Here is a 17,112-nt window from a genome sequence, read left to right as displayed (position 1 = left end):
CCTGAGTCCCTGCTTTCACTTATTTTGGGTATATACCCAGAAGTGGAATCGCTGCAATATGTACTAATTTTATATTTTATATTGTAAGGAACACATAGTGTTTCTGCATCAGCCACACCATTTTACATGCCCACCAGCAAAGCACAAGGGTTCCTATTTCCCCATCTCCTCATCAGCAATTTATTTTCTGTTTTTTGATACTAGCCATCCTAATGGGTGTGAAGTGATATCTTATTGTGCTTTTGACCCATCTCTCCCTAATGACTAGTGATATTGAGTAACTCTTCAGTGTGCTTATTGGTCATTTGTATGTCTTCTTTGGAGAGAACATGTATTTTTAATTTCAAAAATTTAGCTTATAAAGTAGCAAAATCCTTAAGAGGGGAGAAGGTGTGATAAAGATAATCAGAATACAGCTAAGTAAGACAATTTGGATGGGCTAGAGGAGGGTAAAGAAGGGGAAGCAAGGGCATTCAGTAGAGATGCATGCCCTAGGGAAGGGGCCTCTACTGTGCTAATCTGAGCCCCCTTTGGAGAGAGGGAAGACAGAAATCTCAGATAGGTTTGGAAAAGAAAGAGCAGAGATAACCTGAACCCAGTTTGTCAGTTCGGTCTATACAGAAGCAAGGCCTCAATGGTATGGAAACGTAGAGTAAACGTGGCCCAAGGAGAGTCTATGGATGGATGGGAGATAACAGTATATGATGGCAGAGTGGTGGGGGAGCAGCAACGTGCCTTCTGTGAATTCATGAGATGCTGTGGTCTAGCAAGGGGGACACTGCAGTGATCTAGATGGACAGATAACCCAACAAGCAATGACTCATTCTAGGGAATGCTAGTATAAATAGGTGAATAGAGGTTATGGTAGTTCGCCCCACAAGCCTCAGAGCCTTGGCCCTACATAAACCCCTGGACAAGAAGGTAGCCTCAAGGAAATGTGAGGAGAAACCCTGCACTGTCCGAGACTGAGGATCTGGCCCCTGCCAGATGGGGACTTGGACTAGAAATACACTTTAGTAATAAAACATCAAAGATATTTCTTGCATACTTGAGTTTGGGTGCAAGGTTCATAACTCCTAGGAGCTGTTGAAGGACAAATTGAGGCATAATAAAAAATTTGAGCAAAAATCTATTTGAACCAGGCAACGCCAAACTGGAAATGGATTGGAGTGCTCCACCCACACATGCTAGGCAGAGACTTTTAGAGAAAAATTTGAAACAAAGTAAGGAAATTATTGATTGGCTGTAGCTTAAAACTTAGTTGGCTGTTGGTGATTGGTGTCCTTGGGTTTCAATTTGAGAACCTTGAGGCATTTTCAGGCTTAGATTTTGAGTTGCTTATGTAGACTGCCATGGTCTTAGAGCCATCTCAGTCTCATGGCTTTGTTAATTAATTTAACAAGGTCAACTATGGAAGACATTATCACAAACTAGAGAATGATCTTAGACCCAATGTCCAAGAGAAGAATAACAGGATAAACCCCAATGAAGTGGCTCATGCAGTAGCAGAAGTGTGTTAATTATGAGGACAATCTTCCTCCATTTTGAGGCCCATGAAATTTCAAGACCCTTTTGACCTGTTACCTGAATTGGTTGTCAACCTTGTGAGATGATAGGAAGAGACAGGTTTTATTATCATCCCTATTTTACAAATGCAGGCGCTGAGGTAAACAACAAACAAGCTAAGACTTGGTCAAACCCATCCAATATATACAGGTTTTCTCAACCTCTGCACTATTGACTTTTTATGCCAGATTAATTCTTCATTATGGAGATGTGTCTTGTGCATCATACTGTGTTTGGCTGTCTCTTTAGCCTCTACCCACTAGATGCCAGTAGCATCCCCCAGTGGTGACAACCAGAATGTCTCCAGATATTGCCAAATGTCCAGTGGGGGCCAAACCCCCTCATTCCCCCATCTCACCCACCTCCCCTGGTTGAGAAACACTGAACTGGAACAAGGGCCAAGACTTAATCCAAGTTCAGAACATACAGCAGAAATCCAGAGCTCCTCTACCACCCTCAAGTGCAGCCTGCCATTCTGCCACAATGCCTGAAACTACCTAAAAATGTTCTCATAGCATTATATTCCTGAAAGGGACTTTAGCATTCATCTCTACCCTTTCAATTTTCATGTGAAAACACTGAGCTTCAGGAAGTTTCAATTGTTTGTCCAAGAACACACAGCTGGTATGTGGGAAAGCTGGTGCCTGAACTTGGGTCTTCTATATCAAATCCAGGGTTTGACCTGCTACCTCATCAATGCCTAGAGCTGACATTGGTCCAGAAATGCTCCGAGCAGCCTTGGAAGAAAAGCAGTATATTTCCACTAGCTGTTTCTCTAAAAGGGATATTTTTAGCAAAATGGGGGGAAACCAGCATGCAGCTCAATTGAAAATACGTCTGGCATTAATTCATTGTTAATTGACCAGGATGAGTAAAAAGATGGCTACTTCCAAGGCCTCTCTAATGGAACTATTAGTGAATTTTCAGGTCAACTAACTCCTGTCACTGCCTGACAAAGGAAATGGCAATCATTTGCCACTGTTAGCCAGGCTCTCGCTGCTCTTGAAAACTGGAATCAGTCATCCTGGGCTGTCAGGTTCCATGTTGCTACTCTGTATGTGTAATTCTCCACCCCACACTCCTCCACCCTGAGACCCTTTAACTTCAGTAGAATGGTCTCAAGTTTCCCTGAAATGTGCATAATTTTTGCCATTTCTTAAAGAGCTTTCATAGAAATCTGGTTTGATCCTTCATACCATGCTATAGTTTAGTAAAAATTACTATCTATCACTCACTCCCATTTACTGATGGAGAAACCAAAGCTTAGGCAGTTACTTGACTTGCCATCTTGCTCACAGATGGTAAATAGCAAACCCGGGGGTCTGACAACAAGTCCCAAGTCATTACTTCTTGGCGACTTTGTGTATCATCATCTGTACCTTCTCCCTTCACTCTGCTTGCTTTTCTCTTTCTTTCCCAGGGGCATTGCTTTTTCCCCTGCCCATTTTCCTTCTTTCAAAGTCTAAAGGGATGGAGATTTGGGATAGTTAGATACATGGAAAACATTTCCAGGTACTATAACTAACCATAGTTTTCTCATTCAAGAAATACTGAGGATTTACTTCTAGGAACTCTGCTAAGTGCCAGGGATGCATGATTCAGAAGCTCAGATCCCAAGTCCTCAGCATAGCCCACCATAATTTGGTCCTAACCTACCTTTCCAACCTCATCTTTTTTGTCATACAACCTAAAATCAACTGCACAAAAATAATCTCTCTCCAAATATGCATGCGCTGCAACTCTCCTTTCTCTTCGCCTTTGCATGTGCTGTTTTCTCTGTCTGGAGGGCTCTTCTCCCTCCCTCCACTGTCTGGTGAACTTCTATTCTTACATGAAGGCCTTGTCAGGTGTCATCTTCTCGAGAAAAGCTTCCCTGATTTTCACAGCAAAGCTGGTAAGTCACACCTCTCTTTGCTATGATGATTTGTTCATATGTCTATTGTAAAGTATTCCTATTGTATTGTGATTATTTATATTCATGTCTGACTCACCACGATCCTTGAAGGCAGAGATCATGGCTTACTCAAGGGAGTGTTTCCTACTTGGGTATATGGTTAGTTACTTGCATGCATTAGTTGACTTAATTCTACTGTGAATCAGAGAGAAAGGCAAAAAGGCCCAGAAATTCTGAAGCCCAGTGTTATTTAGAACAAATAACTAACTTAAGAAATTATAGTCACCATAAGACACAAGAATTCAAACTTGTTATTGGTCCTTTGAGTTTGGTTAGGGCACGCATCTCCTTTTACATAAAAAGCCCTTTACAGCAACTGTCTCCATGATTGTCTTGAATAGATTCCAGGGAGGAAGAAAGCAATTGATGATAATACCAATCATATTCATCCATTCCTGCTGACCTTTGCCAAGTCTGCACCACAGAAGCAAAGCAGGCAAGTAAAGCAATTCTCCAGGTGCCCCAATAAACTTGAATGTGAGAGCTGGTAGCAAATGTTTATGGATATTTACATAATAATGACAATATTATATAGCAATTTTTCAAAGCACTTTTACAAATGCTATCTTTATCAACAATCATGAGAAGTCAATATTATTATCCTCACTTTGCAGAAGGGAAAACTGATTCTCAGAAATGTGTTCCAAGTTATTAAGCTAGTAAACAGTAGAATCAAGCTTCAAATGCAGGTCTTCTGACTCTGAATACCATGTTCTTATTACTACAGCATGCTGTTCTTGGAAATAAAATATGTGTTTGTTTATTCTTGTGTCTTCCACAACACCCAGAATAGCATACATAGTAGAGACTTAATATGTTTGTTGAATGAATATATTTTAATACACAAGGTTAAAAATTTCTCATTCTCATATATGTTTAATTTGTTCATTCTCCCATCTACTTTTATCCATTCCAGTCATATCAAATTTAGGCATTCCTGGAATTGACTGCCACTCTGCTCAGCTCTAAAAATTCAAAGATCAATTAAGAAATGGTTATTTTTGTGTCTCTAGCACCTAGCATAGTACCTGGCACATAGTGGGTACTTAATAAATTCTTCAGCATCAATAAATTAGCTGCAGATGTACCTCTGAAAGCAATATCATATTTTACATCAACTATACTTCAGTAAAACAAATAATCCTCAGAAGCTTAAGATCTAACATAAACCACTGGGGTAATTTTGAACTATGTTCTCTTTTCTTTTGCCTAGTATTCACATCAATCTATTGTCCCCATTTTTACATATGCAAAAACTGAACATCAGTGGGATCTAATACCTCTGCCACAGCAGATTTAAACCCAGCTTACATTTTTAAAATACTAATTTGATGCACCTTCTAGAAGCAGCTGTGCTATAATGGGAAGAGTCCAGATTTGGAGTTAGAAGACCTGATGCGAATCCCTACCCTGATGCAAGCTAGCTATGTAGGGCCTTGGGAAGTCACTTAGCCTCTAGAATTCAGAGTTCTCAATATAAAATGAGAACTGCATGGGATTATTGTGAGGATGGTGAGTAAATATGAGAATTCATACAAGAAAGACTAATCCAAGGCACTGATTGACATAGGCCTCCCTCTAGAAGGGGGCAGTGTCCCTGGCCTGCCCTGCCGAAGTATCGAGCCTGCACTTGCTGATGTCACCTGGCCCATCCAGTTAAGATCCTAGCAACTTAAAACCTTGTAAAGAAAATAATAGAAATCAATGGATATAATTATTGACTCCTTATGTTAGAACACGTTAATTACATTTATTCAACTTCAGGAAATGTGTCTGTGTGTATATGTGTGTATGTATTTGTGTGTGGTGTGTGTGTGTGTGTGTGTGTGTGAGTACCTGTGCATTTGTATGGGTGCAGTAGGAAAAGCATGAGTTTGGAGGTCAAATAGAATTTCCTTTAAGTCTGTTTGTCCTCCATTCATTAGCTGTGTGACTTTGGACAAGTTATTAAGTCACAATTTCCTCAGTTTCCTAATTGGTAAGATGCAGATAGCAGGTTGCTGTGAGAGTGAATAAGACTAACTGTTTCTAGCATGACCCTGTGCTCAGTAAATAGCAGCTTTGGCTATCATCAGTATTATTATCTACAAATAACATGCATTCTGGCCCTGGTATTGTTCTAATCTCCCCTCAATAGAAAACTATCCTGGTCAAATCCTCTCTTTTGTCATTGTGGTTACATACTATAATTCTCTTTTCTGTCCTATGTAAGTCAGATTTGACAATGTTATCTCCTGAGTTCTGAATCTTTAAAATTATTTTAGAGAATTTTTCAGGTTATCTGTAATTGGTGCAAGTTCAGAGTTCAAATCTTTATCAGTTGTATTCTGTAATTCTAATTATCGGAGTTTCCAATTTACTACTCTCTAATTTTTGTCAGTAAGGGAAAACTTCTAGGGTGAAACACAAAAAGTTGGATGGGCAGCAGGCAGGGCTGAAGAGGATGAGAACGGCTTAACCAAGGACAAGGAAGCAGGAATGTGCGTGGAATAATTTAGGAACAGTGACTGTAGCTGCTTTTTGGAGCAAAAGCTTCACATGGGGTAGGAGGAGGAAGAGAGGACAGGTAGCAGAAATTGGGATTGAGAAGGAATGTATTGGGAAGTGTTGTAAAAGCCCTTCCTGAATAACAATGTTGGATAACCCCAAGCAGTTATCCTCACTCTTCACCAATTACTCCACGCACATACCTGCTTCCTTGCCCTTGATTACACCATCTCATCATCGCCACCCCCGCACCCCCCGGCCCTGCCCCACTGCCATTCAGCTCTAGCCTTCTTCAAAGACAAGCTTGGTTTGAAGATGGAGATCCCATGGAGATCACACTTGCTCAGCCATCAGCACCACTCTTCTGACAATTGATTATATAACCAGAGTAATTTATTAGTGGTTTCACAGAAGTATTTTTCACTTAATGATGACAGCTGCCTCGTATGGAGCACCTACTGAGGGCTGGGCCCTCTGCTGAATGCTTTATGAGCATCGTGTTTAATCCTCACGGTCGCCCTGTTAGGAGGTTGCCTTTTGCAGATGAAGAGTTGAAGGCATAGAATGGTTTTGTAAGTTACCCCAAGTCGCAGAGCTGACAAATGACAAAGTTGAGGTTCATGCTCATGTCTGATTGAATCTAAGGCGCAGCTTGTTAACCACCACACATACTATCTGTATTTTACTGCACAGTTCAAAGAAGTCAAATGATGTGACCAAGCTCATGAGAGAAAGTCCTGCTGCTTTGCTCAGTCTAAGTCCGGATAGCTTTCCAAGGTACTAATTATATGATATCATCTATTACTGTATTTAACTTCTGTTGTTTAACATACAGTGGTGTCTACTTACCTTAAGATCTTTGAAGACAATGGTTAGGTAACGGGCTGGACATCAGACAACTGGCTAGCAGATAATGCTCCAACTGTGGGGCTGATGATGTTAAGCAGTGGTTTGGGGTGGAAGGGGATGGGCTGATGTGGGGTGCAGTTACCATCTCCTCAGTAAACCAGGGGAAAAATTTAATGGACTTCTCTCTGAAGACAGATTACCTTGGTATTGAAAAGACCTGCTTTTGTTTCTTTTTTTTTTTCTTTTGTTTCTTTGATTGTTTACAAGAAAAGCAGTCTTTGCCATGACTTCTTTTTTTTTTTTGCTAACACCAAGGTTACTCTCTCTAGCCACCAGGGCTGGCCAGAGAGGAAGGCCAGGAAAAAGAGGAAAGAAAACCAGAGTTCTAAAGAAAAATCAACTTTCTCCCATTCTTTTCAACACAAGACCAGATGCTCAACAGCAGGTATATGTGGAATGAAAGCAATGGCAATATAACAGTAATAAACATTTTACATGCCTACAGCTACTCCAACAAGAAAATCTAATGTAAATAGCTCTCAGTGCCCATGTGGGGTGTGCTGTGGCTATGCCTCTTGCATGTGTCTTGCATATGGTGCCCATAAGTACAGTATAAAAGATGGAAATACAATAAAATCTCTTCTCTCTCACTTTTCTGAGGGGTTGATGTGGGGAAATGTTGCAAACAGTGGCTACATGTAAACTGAGGGAAATTTGGCAATGACTTTGCACAATTTGTTGTAGTGTAGTAGACTTACCAATAACCCAGCATAGTGTCTGCACTAAATAAAGTGTTTGTTGTGCACTTTCCATTTTAGGAATAATGTCTTACAATTATACAGTGCTTTCTAAATACACTTTACAGCACCAGAGGAGTCTCTCTCCCAGGTTCGCTTATGTGTGTCCATCTGCTGAACTTCTGCTCAGTGTCTAATTGTGGGGCATTGTGTGGAGGAGCTCATTGCTGCCCCTCCCCCACCCCATATTCTCCAAAATCTTTGATCTGTAATAACGCCTACATTTTGACCTCTATCTGCCTAACTCCTTTGCCTATCCCAACTGGTCTATGGAGAAAGCAGAGGGGTCCTGTTGATTGGGACTTCCACAAACCCCAGGGGTGAAGAGTAATGACACTGTATGGTAAGCATGTGTTACCTGGCACAGTAAAGGGGAGCTGCTCGGAGCTAAGAGTGATTGGGGATGTAACAGACTCGTTCCTGCTTGATCCTTCCTAAAGGGAGAACTAAGCAGACCCAGCACGTGGACCTGGAAGTTCAGAAAAGCCAGAGGCTCCAGGAAGGAAACCGCATAAACTTTCTTTAGAAGGGAGACAGCATTGCCACCCTGAGCTGTGGACTGTCACCTCAAGCCACAGAGGTTATTAATAGGATGGAGATTGTTGTGATACTGGCTTTGGGTAGAAAGTTCAAAACAGAGAGGGTGTTTGAGCCAATTACTGGTTCACTAAGTCAGTGTTTTTGAACTCTTACCATGCATCAGAATTGTAAAGGCAGCTTTTAAAAGATAGCAGTACCGAGGCTCCACTCCTAGAGACCCTTATTTAACTGCAATGGTGCCCAGGCATTTGCAAGAAGCTCCCCAGGCAAAGGCAATGTGAGGCCAAGTGGGGAACCATGGCCATAAATAAAAACAGAGATGCTAGAGGGAGTATTTCCTAGTCTCTGGAACTGAAATTCCTCATTTAGCCCCAACTTTGCTACTATTAGCTCCATGACTTTGGGAAAGGTAATTCATTTCTCTGTGCCTCAGTGGTCTCATCTGTAAAGTTAGGATGACAATTTAGTGAGATAAATATATATATAGTACTTAGGACATGGCACATGGTCAGGCTCACTAAATATTAGCTATTCTTGTGATATTTAGACCTATAATCTGGAAATTGTCACTTGGGGCAAGAAGTTTGCACATATGAACCTAAATAAACTTTGTTTATGTATCTGAATTTTTCAAGTAAAATTTTAAGATATCAAGTAAGAGTTCCCATGGCCAGAATTTCTTACAGTTTACTTACAAACAATTAACTTCCCAAAACCAATTTTATGAAAGGTATTTGTTTTCCTATGAAATATTCACAAATGAAGAATTGTGTTAATTTATTTATTTGCTCACCTATTTATTCGTTCATCCCCTGATCTTTGGATAAACTTAGGACTATGGGGCCAGACTGTCTGGGTTTGAATCCTGGCTCTGCCACTTATAGCTGAATGACTTTGAGTCAGCCATTTAACTGGGTGCTCCAGTTTCTTCATCTGTAAAACAGGGGGTGAGAGTAGCTCTCCTATGTTATTGAGAGGCCAAAAGGATCAGCTTATACACAGTACTGTTATGGATGGAATGTTTGTGTCTACCCACAATTCTGATGTTGAGGCACTAGACCCTCTGTGGCGATACCTGGAGCTGGACCTTGGCAGGCAGTGGGGTTTAGATGAAGGCATGAGGATGGAGTTCCCATAGTGGGATTAGTGTCCTTGTAAGAGGAATCGGGGCCGGAGCTTGCTTCTTCTCTGTCATGCTCAGGTACTGGAGGAAGGCATCTGTCTGCAAGTCAGGAAGAGGGCCCTCACTAGAGAGCAGAATCAACCAGCACCTTGATATTGGACTTTGTAACCACCAGAACTGTGAGGAATAAAATCCTGTTACCTAAGCCACCCACCTGTGGTGTTTTGTTGTGGCAGCTGAACTGACTAACCCAGGTGCTTGAATGTACCTCGAATCTAGTGAATGCTCATTAAATATTTAATGTTACTATGATTTGTTATGTTATTGTGATTATTATGATTATTCCACTACTCCTCAACACACATTATCCCCATTGCCATACTACTCTCATGGGCACCCATACATACCACACACACGAATGTGAGCTCTGGGAGGACAGGCATCCTGTTGGTCTTGTTCAACACTGTATCCCCAGAGCCTCAAACTGTGTGCAGCTCATATAAGGCACTCAGAGAGTGCAGCTGAATTTATTCTGTCATTTCTTCATTCTGCAAACATTCACAGAGTGCTTACCATGTGCTAGGCACCGTTGTCACTGTTCTTAGGCGTAGCATGTTGAAAAGAGGCCAGGCTTCTGAAACTGCCTGTGCTTTATGGCCCATGGCAATAGGTGTACCCCTCTGGATCTCAGTTCCCTTACCTACAGACCAAGGGACCAGCTGTGTGAGCTCCCCTGTCTCTACCACAGCCACCATCTCCTGAGGATAATCCACAGAAAGCAATCCAGTTCTTCAGTGAACCTTTTCTTGGTCTGCGAGTTTGGTGACAAGGAGGTTGTTTGTTTAGCCAATGCTGCTTGGTGGGCTCACACCACAGAGGAATCTTTTTCTAGAACATAACTAGTGAAGCCTTGCTCTATACTTCTGAGATTTATTTAACCTTTTAGAAGTTCAAGTTTCTCTGGAGTTTGAGAAACTGCTGTTGTTTTTCTTCTACGTGTGCTGCATCGGAGGGGCTCCAAGCCTTGTAGGCAATTGTATTTATTTAATTACTTACCCAAAACGTTTGTCTTTATTTAATTATTTACCCAGAATGCCTTGGGAATAGGCATTACCAATGACAGACTGCTTAAAGTGACCTGCAAACCGCTCCTCCATGAGGCTTACTGGGTAGGTTAAAAAAGCCCACCCATCTGCCCCGTGCTTCTAAGCCTCGCCATGTTTCGTGCAAAGTTTTGAATTCGGTGTCATTGTCCGTCACATATTTCATGAGAAAATCAACCATGAATCCCAAAGGCAAAAAGGGAATTTGAGAAAGCAGTCATCCCCTGCCTTCTTCACCCAGATACTGCCTTTTCCTTAAAGAAGAGTAAGTCATGTGTCCTTTAGCCCCAAGGTGTGAGGTGACCACAGGAACTATGTCTCTGCCACAGGAAGGGAATAGACTCTTGCTAGACCTCTGAGTACTATCTGGTTACAGTCTACTCCTGGTGGCTCACCTGGTCTCAGCTAGTCTTGGAGCTTCCACTAACTGACCCTGAGACCTGGAGCAAGTGTTTTCCTTGTCTAAGCCAGAATCTTTTCTTCCAAAGCGGAGTAGGTTGGTCCTGCGAAGTGTGAGGGCCTTTCCAGTTCTAACATTTCGTGTGTCTGAGACCCAGTGGTCACACTTCTGACTCTGTTGGAACTCCCATGACTCCAGATCCTGCCTGCCTAGATCTTGCATTTGCTCCTCTTCTGCCCACGACCTAATGCCAGTGTGGACGGAGTTTTTGATAAGGGTCCAGATGGTAAGTACTTTAGCCTCATTGTTATATGGATTCTGTTGCAACTACTCAACTCTGCCATTATAGCCGAAAACAGCCACAAACATCACAGAAAGGACTAGGTGTCACTGGGTTCAAACACAACTTCACTTACAAAAAGTGATGACTGGCCCACTGGTAGTAGTTTGGACTCCTGACCTAAAGTATCTTCACAAACTCCCACCTCCCCCATATTCCCTCCTAGGCACCCCCGCCACAGGTTCTTACACATTCTGACCAGCCTTGCTGACAGCAACCCCAGGATATTATCAAGTAATTTCAAGATGGTGGTTATTTGTCCCCTTTCCAATATATAGCAGCCAAAATATGCTGGTTTGGTTTTGTTTATTTTGCCATCCTTTCTTCCATCCATTCCATTCAACACTCATTTACTAATCATCTACCACAGGGCAGACACCCCCTGAGTCGGGGGGATACAAGCAGAAATGCTGTCCGCAGTAGGGTGGAGGACCCAGCTCAGTGCTTCCAGGAGCCGGACACCTCGGGCAGGGCTGTCCAAGGGCCTCGGGAGTTGGCTGTCCTGGTTCCCTTCGCCCCTTTCATATTTGCTCAGGTTCCTAAGAAACATCTGCATTCTAACTGTTTCACCTTCATTCAATTTGTAAGAATGGCTACCTCGTCTACCTCCTCTTAGTTTCCTTATCTTGAGTAGGTATTTTCTTCTCAGTTAAATGAGACTTGACCATATTTTCTATGTGTATGAAGAGGACATTACACAAAACAGCAGACGGGATCTCTCTTAGACTCTGAACAGAAGTAAATCACCTTTGGGATAGCATTTTCAGCAAGAAGAGCACTTCATTCTTAGAATTTCTACACACTCAAATAGAATCCCAGCTGTACCATGGGGGGAAACGCCAAAATAGTCAGGTTATCTGAGTCACTCCTTTAGCTAGATTTCACTATCGGGGGAAATAAAAGGGGGTGGGGAGGGGAGAGTCAATATCCTTTTGTGGAGGCTAGGAGAAGTGTTAAAGCTGTTTAGGTCATTGAAGAGCAATGACTACAAATAAAAAACGATACCTCTCATCATCAGTAGTAATGTTGTTGAGTTTTACAACCCTCATCAGAAGATACAAGAGTGCAAGAAGAGAATGTTCTGGTTTGAAATTACAATAAAAATTTCTGATAACATATATTGTGGTTTTCTTAGAGGAGAAAATGATTCTTTGAATACAAATGGATGGTGGTGATAATGATAGCGATGATGATTTCACTCAGAAAAGGAATTATTTGAGTGATTGTATTGCCTATTTCAGACACTTGGAATTCCACTGATTATGGAATACATAATTGAGTGAGTGAGTGGCCCGTCTCTTTCTCATTCTTCCTTCCATCTTTCCTTTCTAAAAGGTTTATTGAGCCACCCATGATGTTTTAAGCACTAAAGTAGGTTCTGGAAATAAAATGAGAGATAAGATACCATCATTCTTCTGCTTAGAAACCTGCAATGGCTGGTCCTTGCTGTTAGGATAAACTGCAGTCTGTCCCCTGCCGTCTCCAGCTGCATCTCTCCTCAGTTCTGTTCTGGTGCCGCAAGGTAACCCAGGCCTTTCCATTTCTCCCACATGCCTGAAGCCCTCCTCCCTCAGAGCCTCCCATGTGTGTTTCCATGCCCAGGTTTCCTCCCTCAAACCCACCCCGCAGCCTGAGAATATGCCTTCTCCCGCCCAACTCCTAAGCAACCTTGAGGATGCAGCTTCAGTTTCTTCTTCCCAGAAGCCATCTCTGGCCCCACTGACTTGGTTTGATCTCATTATGTGCTTTTAGGATACTCATCACAATTCAGTCGACCATCTCTGTAGCTACTGTTACTTGTTTAATGCCTCTCTTCTGCTTTGAATAGTATCTTGTTGAGGGCAGGGACTGGCTCACCACTGTCCCATGGACTTAAACACCACACTTAGCCTGTGGTGGAGAAGCCCCAGCATTCCAGCACAGGGAATGGGGACTCAAGAGTGGAGCCTGGGAAATCCCAAGGATAAACTTGATTCAGTTTTACAATTTTGCCTCTAATTAGTCTTATAAAAGAAGGTGGTGATGATAATTATACATACACATATATGTATATACTTATCTTTTTTAAAAAATAGACTGTATTTTTTACAGCAGTTTTAGGTTCACAGTAAAACTGAGCAGAAAGTACAGAGCTTCCATATATCCACTGACCCACACATGCACAGTATCTCTCCCAACAACTGATGAACCTACACCAACACATCATTGTCACCCATATTCCATGGTTTACATTAGAGTTTACCATGATGTACATTCTCTGGGTTTTAACAAATGCATAAAGCATGTACACACTATTACAGTATCATACCAGAGTTTCACTGACCTAAAATTTCTGTGCTCTGCCTGCTCATCCCTCCTTCTTGCCATTTTATTGTCTGATCTTTAAAAAAAAATATTAAAGAGATAACCATTGATCTTTTTATTGTCTCTACAGTTTTGTCTTTTCCAGAATATCATGTGATTGGAATCATACAGCATGTCCTTTGCATTTGGCATCTTTCACTTACTAATATACATTTTAGGATCTTTCATGTCTTTTCATGGCTTGATAACTCATTTATTTTTAGTGCTGAATAATATTCTATTGTCTAGATGTACCACAGTTGATCATTCACCTACCAAAGGACATCTGGTTGCCTCCAAGTTTCAGCAATTATGAATAAACCTGTTATAAGCATACCTGTGAAGGCCTTTGTGTGGACATAAGTTTTCAACTCCTTTGAGTAAATATCAAAGAGCTTAATTGCTGGATCACATGGTAAGGTATGTTTAGTTTTGTAAGAAAGTGTCAAACTGTCTTCCAAAGTGGCTGTACCATTTTGCATTCCATTCAGCACTGAATGAGGATTTCTGCTGCTCCACATCCTTGTCAACATTTGATGTTGCCTGTCTTCCGGATTTGAGCCATTCTAACATGTAGTGATATCTCAGCATTTTGATTGGCATTTCCCTGATGACATATGATGTGGAACATCTTTTCATATGCTTATTTGCATCTGTATTTCTTCTTTGCTGAGAGGTCTGTGAAGGTCTTTGGCTCATTTTTAAATCAGGTTGTGTGTTTTCTTATTGTTGAGTTTTAAGAGTTCTTTATGTATTTTGTAACCAGTCTTTATCAGTGTCTCCTGCAAAGATTTTCTTCTAGTCTGTGGCTTGTCACTTTTATTTTAAATTAGAAATCTTAACCTTCCTGATCATAGTCTAACACTCTCTGAATTCTCATAGCCTTCTCTGGTTCTCCTATTCCAGAGCCAGGAAAAGATTTCAGAACCTACCCCCCACCACCCCATGTTTTATGGCAGAGTTAACTTTTCTAAGTTGTCAAGCTACTAGAAGCTTTATTTGTCTTTTATAGCTAGAGGACCAAACTCTAGGCTATTATTTTGTGCCCATAACACCTAAAGACAAGTTTCCAAAAATTCCTGAGACCATACATTGTAAGCAGCTTGTCTGTAACATACAGCATTTAAACTGAATTATACGTTCACCTTAGCTTTAGCAATGAAATAGTACTATACAACAGCAAAAATAAAGCCTATTAATGGGACACAAGAGTTCTAAGGTATGCTTCTCCCTTTTTTTTTAAATGAATTATTAGGAAAATAACTGAAATCATTAAGACAACATGCTAATTCAAGGTCTTCTCCACCCAGCCAGGGACCAGTCTCTCCTTACTGTGTACAGAGCAGTCCTGAGTTCTGATCAGGTTACACATTTTGGAAATAATGACCTTTAAGTGGAAACATTTTTCCCTTGGTCTTTCTGTCCCTGTCAGTTTTAGTGGACTCATTTCTGGGCTTCACATGCATATTTAGACTTACTTTAGCTTGGCAGTTTTTCTCCCCACTTTTTAAATGTAGCTGTCATTTTAGGTGCTGTATATTTTCAGAGTTTGTTTTCACAGATTGAATTCTCAACCCAATTGCTTATATCTTTCTCACATGAACTGCTTTAAAGTAGAATATGGTGAAGTGAATGTTTTCTCTGGTGATAACCTTTCTAAGTTTCTGTTCCTTCTCAGTTAAGTGGAAAACAGTAATAATCTCTACCTCAGTGTTGTGGTGAGAATGAGTGAGATTTAATGTTATTCCTGGCAAGTGGCAAGAGAACCGTAAATGTTGGTAGTGATGATTCTGATGATAATAAAGATAGGACCATGAGTCCTGTTTATTTCAACTAAGTACATTAGTACCTGACCTTGAAAAAGCATTATTGCAATGTTCTCTACAAACTTGGCGCTGCAACAGGCATATAGCTGCTAATATGCAAATGACTTATGAAGCTGGGACGGTGGCCCCATAAACCCCGTCTAGGCCTTGTCTATGTGGATCAAGTTTACAAAGGACCATCTTGCCTAGACTGTCACAAAACAGATAAAAAGAATGTACCTTGGAGTCAGTGGAATCCAAATAAGTATTCAAAATTAGAACTGTCCTAGACAATCTGGACGTATGACTTCAGCACATATTTCTATCTAAGGAGGCTTTATTTTTCTTCCCACAGGACTCGTATTAACTTTTTTTCTAATTACAATGGTAAGAATATTCATCATATAGGCTTTAGAAATTACAGCAAGAAAGGAAAGAGAAAATTAATATCATCTGACTTCTTATTACCCAGGGACACACACTGTGGAGACTTTGAGATGTTATTTGCACTTGCGTGTGTCTTGTGTGGGAAAAGGGTGAGAGACAGAGACACAGAGAGACTGAGATTTGTTTTCTTTTCACTTCTTTGATCCCACTAACAGAATCAAGATTTATTTTTTTAAGTGTTAAATGGAGAATTCTTGATCTTCAGGGAAATGTGGCTTGATGGAGATGGGGCCCTGAGGTCCAGTTTTCGCTGATTCAGTGAAAAGGGAATCACAAGCAAGTTTTGACTCCTCCCAAAAAGGAAGGGGGGAAAAAAAAAAAGGAGCATACTTTTTGTTCCCAAATGCATTTTTTAAGGTCTCTGAGGTAAGTCTTAGTAAGTAGTAGTTTTAAGACCATTGGTATGTTAGGCTGTCTAGAAAAAGTTCATTGTTTCTAAATGGTCTGTGCCCACTTAACATGTATTTCTTCATAATGATGCAACACTTTATTACTTGTTTATTCACTCCACAAACATGCAGGGTCCAATCTCTGTCCTCAAGCGGTTCAAAATCCAGGGAAGGAGACAGAATTCTAGGCAGAATGAAGATCCGACTTAAAAGCTCAACATAAATTTTGAGAGCGTGGATGGAGAAGATGGAGATCAGAGTAATAGGGCAAGGTGCTGGTGAAGGCAGTTGGAGCCTTTGACCTGAAAATCTTCAAAAGTTAATAATAAAGAAGGTCAAGGGCAAGCTTTTCAGATTCTCACCATCATTAGAGCGGTGGGTCCCATTCTTAAGAACCTACTTTGTGTCAGTGGTGTTAAGTATTGCTATGTATCATCTCATTTAATTCTCCTAATCCATGAGGTGGGTACATGTGGGACATGTGAGGCTCAGCAGGTAGAAATGATTTATCCAAGGTCACACTGCAAGTGTGATAATCTGTCCAAGGTCACGTGGTGAGGAAGTGAACATGCAAGGTCAGATTCCTAAACAGGAATCCAAAGGCTGTGCTCTTAAGAATCACAGCTCATAATGACAGCTGGGCATGAACTTGAAGGGAGTTTGGGGCTGCATCATGGAGCTTCTTGAATTCCTCAATAAGGAGTTGAGATTTGACTATATTGGGAAACTGAGCACTGTGGCAGCTTTTTGAAGAAGAGAGCTGGAAATTTCCAGACTTCTCCAAATGGTCCAGCTGAGTAGCTTGCTTTTGTTTTTGGATTTTCCTCTTAAATTTTATACCTCTATTTTTTTTTTTTTTGACTGTTCAAGAATGCATGGAAGGAAAGGAGAAAGATTTGTAGTGTCACAGGATAGAATAAGAAGAGGGAGGGAGGAAGAAAACACTGATGCTAGAAGCAAAACAAAGAA

Source organism: Manis javanica, chromosome 4, assembly GCF_040802235.1.
Source record: "Manis javanica isolate MJ-LG chromosome 4, MJ_LKY, whole genome shotgun sequence".
NCBI classification, from domain to species: Eukaryota; Metazoa; Chordata; class Mammalia; order Pholidota; family Manidae; genus Manis; species Manis javanica.
The sequence above is the reverse complement of the archived record's forward strand: the minus strand, read 5'-3'. Positions refer to the sequence as shown.